General features: G+C 29.5%; 1 long non-coding RNA gene across 1 annotated transcript; it reads left to right on the top strand.

Moving 5' to 3' along the window:
* Positions 1–1271, top strand: LOC141705345 (uncharacterized). The gene is made up of 3 exons (XR_012568302.1): positions 1–152; positions 571–620; positions 741–1271. It is a non-coding gene; the product is annotated as an uncharacterized LOC141705345 (long non-coding RNA).
* Positions 1272–7210: the final 5939 nt, after the last annotated feature.

Here is a 7210-nt window from a genome sequence, read left to right on the forward strand (position 1 = left end):
TAAGAATGCTCCCCTTCTTGTCAGAACCAATTTAATATTGCAACTCTTCCTTATCTTCATTATACAGAGAACTCTGTCATATTAGAGAAAAAGCATTAGCCTCCAAGTCAAATTAGCTCTCTGCAACAATATTTTACCACACTTTCTTAAAGGTTTCATGTTCTTTCTTGTTTTTTTACTTCTATCTCCTAATTGTTTATCTTCTCTGCCCTCATTTTTTGATTCACCCTGTTGCAATTATGTTAGTCACACATGTTTTCCTGCTTATTACATAAATGACAACAAACAACTTAGGTAGTACAAATGCTCCAACCCAGTTGTAAATTATTGCAACTTATATGTTATTTTGAAAAAAGATAGCTGGTAATATACATTTGGGGCTGAAAATAAATGCAGTATTAAAAAATATTATATCATTTCCATGGATGAAACAAATACATATGCTGGTGGTAGCTGTTTATTCCGAAATTGAAATATGAAATTTGTCTAACTTTACATTTCTTTCCTAAGTTTCACAATAGTCTAACTTTATTGTTTATGTAATATATCATTTTTCAATTTTAATTTTAGGTGATAAGGACATGGGGTGTTTAAAACAAAATGCATAAGATGTTCGTGAAGTAAGTTCATTTTCTGGCATTAAACACGAATTTTTCAAATTTCTTTTTATTGTTTGTCCTATAGTTAGTACTAAATGCTCATATTGGTGCGATAGCTAACTTCTTTTTGCTCATTTGCAGGCTCGTGACTATTTATCTAAGTTGGGTGATCTGAGCCAGACTCAAATATTTGCAAGAATTGAGAACATAAAAGTGAGTTAAAAATATTGATGCCAGTTCTATACAATTATCTAGTATATTGATTATTGATTTTCTTCCTCCTGTAGTTTTGCTAAATAGGGATCTCTACATTATTTTCTTTCTGATTTAGGGTTTGACTCATTTTGATGAAATCCTGCAAGAGGCATATAGTGTTATCCTTTCCCGTGGAAATCTCAGTATAGACCTTCCACCTGAGAAGGTCACTTCTCAGAGTAATAATTTATATGATACTAAAATTAAATTTAGATTAGCTTCATTCAGGGTGAAGACACATGTACCGATAATTGCCCACATCACACACACAGTATACAAGCCAATGGAGGTAATCCTTTATCAAAACTTCTTATTGTTGGACTTATAGAAGCTGAGGGTGATAGATGGGTTAAACAGAGGAAAATCCTCAGTCTTGCCTTTCATATGGAGAAGTTAAAGGTCATTCCTCATACTAATTGTCATGTTCATCTTCATATTACATAGATGTACTTAGTTTTAGCCTTGTTGGTATAAGACCATAAAGATTATTTAGTATTATAAGTCTGTAAAAACTATGCATGTACCGAAACTGTCGGGTATTAATTTTTATGTTTGGAAACAAAATCTGTTGCCAGCCTTTTACATGGAGTTCTTTTGAGATCATGCACATATGAGAAGATATGGTTTCTGTACAGGAGCAATGTGAGCTGGATGTATGGCCTAATTTACAAACTTTAACAAGTGATTGCAAGCTGCACCATCAGACCTGGCATGAGGTCATTTACTCATGTTATCCTGCCTTGATCAAAATTGATGAAGAATTCTCTTAATCTTTGGAGAAAGCAAGGGAAGATTTTTTATACTAAATAGTTTTTGTATCCCGATTAATATTGGTATAATTTTTTAGTTATAGTTGTAACTTTTATTGATGACTTTTGTATATTTAATATTAGTTTCAATTGTAAAATAACTATTGTATTACGACAAATACAATTTTATTTATAAATTATTGGTTTCTTTTATTTTATATAATGTGCTTAATCTTGTAAACAATTAGGTCAAAGTCACTCAAAAATGATTAAAATCGTTGTATGTCTCATTGCACAAAAAGATTTTTGCAAATAAACAGTTGTATGTGATAATATGGGATAATTGTTTCTGAGTAAACATATGGTTGAATAATTAACTGGACAATACGTTAAGAAGGAAACCATTGTTTGAGGAAGACTATAACAAATCTTTGATAAATATAGAAACTGTTATCTGACAAACTTGCTAGTAAATGGTTGTCTGTAACAAAGTAGAATAAAGGTTTTATTTATAAAATTGTTGTTGTTAAGTTTTCAAACAACTGTTTATATTATATTAACCGTTGTCCCTTCTATTTTTTAAGTAGTGCAAAACTATTGTTGAACAATTATCCAGACAATATTTCAATAGAGAAACCGTTGTTTGAAGAGGACTGTAACAAAGGTTTAAAAAATTAAAAACTGTTGTTTGACAAGCCTGCTAGAAACCATTGTGTATATTATACTAGAATAAAGGTTTTATTCATAAAACTGTTGTTGTTAAGTTTTTAGACAATGGTCATGTTAAACCACCCGTTGTCTCTTTTGTATTATAACATGTGTTATAAAACTGTTATGAAGTCTTCTTCTAACAAGTGTATAAACAACCGTTGTCTGGTATTCGATCACACGAGTGTTGGATAGACAACGGAAACTCTACATGTCACACAACGGCAAAAAAACAGTTGTATGATTGCAAATATGTTGTAGTGTTAAAAACTGTAATTATTTTTGCAAAACTTTTCTTTTTTTAGTATATTTACGAAAAATCCCCTAAAAATATAATTAAAAACAGGAAAATGAAAGAAAGAGAAGTCTATATGAACATATCAAAATATGATTTGTAAATCTCTTCTACTCAACAACTCAAGTATCTTCCACACAATATTTGAAGAAAAACAATAAAAACGTATATTATTTATATGGGCTATTAAATTAATATATAAATATGATTAAAAGCTCAAGATATGAAACTGAAATATTAATATAAAAATTATTAATAAGAAAATATTTATCAATAGAAAAAAATATATAAGAAATTTATTTTTATTAAAAATTATTTATTCAAAAATATCTAACAAATATCTCTTAAAAATTGTCACTAAACTACATTGTTGTAAAACTAATATAATATCAATGTTATAAAATTCGGGAATCGAAAGATATCGATCGAGATACCGATTAGAATTTATCGGAGATCTGGGATTAATCAGATGCACTTTATATTTTAAATTATATTTAGTTTTAATATCCTTATTTTAGTAGTAATTTATAAGTTAATACACATTTATCATATTATATAATTATCATTATTTATGTTTAATTAAAATTATATATTACCGATTAAGAAAATACATAAAGATTAATCGGATTTCAAAAATCGAATCGGTATCGTGCCTTTTCGAGAATTAATCGATAAAATCGGGAATCTTTAGAATCATGGATAATAATGTATATCCGACAAAAAGAATGTATAATAATGTAAAACATAGGTCCTTATTATATGATTTGCATGAAATGGATTTTATCCAGATTTTTTATAGTTATTGTCCATTTACTATCAGTTTATTATGGATTGTTATATCTTTAAAAAAATTGATCATGACCGTTAGATTTAAAATAAATGAATATTTTATAACCAACAATAAGTAGGTATTTTATATTAAATAGAATATCCTACCCTTTCAATGATTTAAATAAAAAATAAGTAGGTATTCTAAACCGAATATAATAATAATGCAAAATTCATAATTACTATTTTCTTCAAATTCTAGATCATATTTGTTGAACAAAATTTATAAACCATCACTGAATTAAACATTAATTCTTGAGATTCGCATGAGCTGTATATCGTAAAAATCTAATGTACAAAACTCAAGATAGAGCCGAAATAAAATCAAATGAAACTCAGTAATATTTTTGTTTGTTTAAAATTTAATATAATTTTTTACTTTTTTAAATTAATGAACAATTGTTAAATAAAAAGTAAAATATTCGTGCATTGCATGGCGAAATATTAAAAATTTGGTAGTCGGTTAGTCGGTACCGTATTTGAGTTTATATAATACTTGAGTTTATATAATATACGGGATTGTTTTTTTTATTTATGTTATTCATGATATTTTCTCAAAACTTAAATAGAGACAGTTCGTTCATCGGTGTAATGACATTGGAATAAGACAAAATAATATATGTTATTTATTCTAAATAAAACAAAATTATACTATTGGACGTGATTAATATAAATTTAAAACAAACTAAATATAACTTCTTAAATTTAGTCGGTGCAATGGATTTCGGTTTAAAATAAAATAATGACTACTTAGCTAAAAAATTATACTCATTATGTCCCCCTAGTAGTATATATTGGAGGACGGGGGCTTGACACACATTTTAAGACTCCTTTAAATTATAGATCCGTAAACAGTTTTTAAAACTTTTTTTGTTCCGAATAAAAATTTTTTGTTTAAAGTTTAATAAAAAAATCAAAAATAAATAATAAAATTATACTTTATATTCACTTTAAAATGTGTGTCGAATATTGAAAAAAGACTGTATTCCGTCAATCGAAATAATAGCACCAGGTTAAAACAAAATAACTTAAACTATTCATCGGACTAAAAATTATACAACCCATCCGCGGTAAAATAAAATTAAAATCAAAATAAAATTCAACCAATTTAAACAAAATAATATGCACTATTCATATGAGTTAAACAAAAGTCTATATTTATCTGGGTTTAAACTAAATTAAAATCAAATTAAATATTATTAGTTGAATTTGATCATATAATGGGTCTGAGGATAAAATAATTTAAAATTAAATTAATTATGATTCACATACTTTTGAACCAGGATAAAACTTATCGTTTAATTAAAAAATAATTATATTTTATAAACACACATAAAAATAACAATAATACTATATGTTTCAATTTGAAATATTTCTTTTCAAAGTTATATACATTTAAATAAAACTATCGAATTATTTATACCAATAATTTAGTTTATGAGTTTTAAGTTTTGGGAATAATAATTTACTTGTCAATAAGGCTTTTCCTGATAAAATGAATTAATTGTAACTAAATTTAATATTATAAGATGTCGTTCATATAATTTTTATTTAATTTTACATTAATTAATAAGATTTTCCCTATATTTTGTTTTTGTAAAAAATTATAAGATTTTTAATTTTATATGAAAAAAAGAAAGTATTATTTATAAGTAGCATCAATTGAGCATAAAATAAAAGTTGATCTAAAATTTGATATTAAGACTCATTGCATAAGTATTTTTTTTTCTTTTTTTATTGAAGTATGTGTTTCTTTATTTTTTTGTCTAAGTATGTATTCTTTCTTATTTTAACATTAATTCATAATTTATTTAATAGTTAATATTTATGTCAGTCTATAATAGTTAACACACCTAATTTATTGTCGGAGAAATTAAGAAAAGTAAACAACTTTCCTTGTAGTTGTTTACTTGGCACAGGTGATATTATACCCAACGGCACTAGGAACGACACTAGGACTAACAGCGGAATAATTAGGATTTATTACAAATAAACAAATTGTGATTAAATTAAATAAGAATCCAAATAGAAGTTCTTAAACCCAGCCCATAAACCCAGCTCACGTACTATATAAACATTAATAATTTTGAATCATTAACAACATTAGAGAATTGTCACCGACTCACGATGGACAGAGAGGAATGTGACATTTGCTAAGGACTAAAGGTAGGGTTTCGCTTTGCGTCTTCACCACACGAAGTCTTGCTCCAATATCTCATCCCTATGATCCAAAAACAACCACTCCCCTGCGATCATATCATCAACAAGCTGATGTTTACGGAGCCTCGACGCAATGCGAAGTTTTCAGAGATGATGATCTCTTCTGGCAATCAGCATCATCCGGCAAGAAGAAGACTATTTACGTGTTCACTAAGTTGTCCAAGAACGGTAAGCGTGTTTCGAGGAGAGCTGGTCGTGGCACTTGGGTTGGTCAGAGTAATAAAAAGATTGAGGACAAGAAGAGTAATGAGGTTCTTGGAAGCAGAGGAGCTTTTACGTACAAAATCGACAAGAAGGTGAGTAGTAATGGTGAGAGTGATGATAAGTGGTGCATGTATGAGTATACTCTGGATGATAAATTTTCGAAAAAACTTGGTTTACCAGAATCAGTTCAAGACTATGCGATATGCGAGATTATTAAGCGAGGTGATGATAATGCCAGCGAGTACTCTGTTAATCTACTGGAATCATCTAATCAATATGATACTGATTCTTCAGTGCTTATGGGCGAAGTTAATCAGATACTAACAGATTCACAACGAGTTCCCAACATTATTGATACTTATTCTCCGATGCATGTGGGCGAAGTTAATCAGATAGTCCCGGTTGCACAAGGAGTTCCCAACACTGATCACGAGCCTTGGTTCGATGCTGATTTTTCAATGCCTATGGGTGAATTTAATCAGATACTACCTGTTGCAGAAGGAGTTCCCAACATTGATGACGAGTCTTGGATTGATGATATTGATTTTACAATGCCTATGGGTGAATTTGATCAGATACTACCTGTTGCAGAAGGAGTTCCCTACCTTGATCATGAGCCTCGGATTGATACTTATTCTTCGATGCCTGGGGGTGAAGTTAATCAGATACTACCAGTTGCACAAGGAGTTCCCAACATCGATCACGGCCCTTGGATTGATACTGATTTTTCAATGCCCATGGGAGAATTTAATCAGATACTACCTGTTGATCAGCAAGGAGTACTTCCCAACATTGATCACGAGCCTTGGATTGTCGATGACAGCAATTATTCGCAAGCAGCAAATCCTCAACATGTTATCAATCAGAATAATCCTAATATTCCAATGCTTCCTGGAGAGACTGATCAACCAATCCTGGTTGCAGAAGGAGTTATCCACAATGTTCCTGCACCGGATTATCAACCTGAGACTGTAATCGGGAACAATCAATCATCAGCGACTATTCCATTGATGGACGAAGGTGAGCTCGAGTCCCTAGTATCGCTTTTTGCTTCATTGCCAGGGGAGGATTTCGACGACTACATGCAGAAAAACTCGATTAAGTGAATTAGACAAACAAGAAAGTAAAACAAGGGAACCAACTACACCAAAACAATGTTTGTTTAGGGTTCTCTTAAGTATGGCAGTATCTTTTCCCTACATTAGGAGTTTTTGCTTTTTGAAATACTTTTAGGTTTTCTATTCCAACATTGTTGTAATTTGTGGTGTTATTTAAACTTTCATTTAGCTTTTGCAGTTTCATATTTCTACCTGTTTAGATAATTTTCATCTTAAAATTTCATGTAATCTCTT

Source organism: Apium graveolens, unplaced genomic scaffold, assembly GCF_009905375.1.
Source record: "Apium graveolens cultivar Ventura unplaced genomic scaffold, ASM990537v1 ctg8814, whole genome shotgun sequence".
Lineage (NCBI taxonomy): Eukaryota > Viridiplantae > Streptophyta > Magnoliopsida > Apiales > Apiaceae > Apium > Apium graveolens.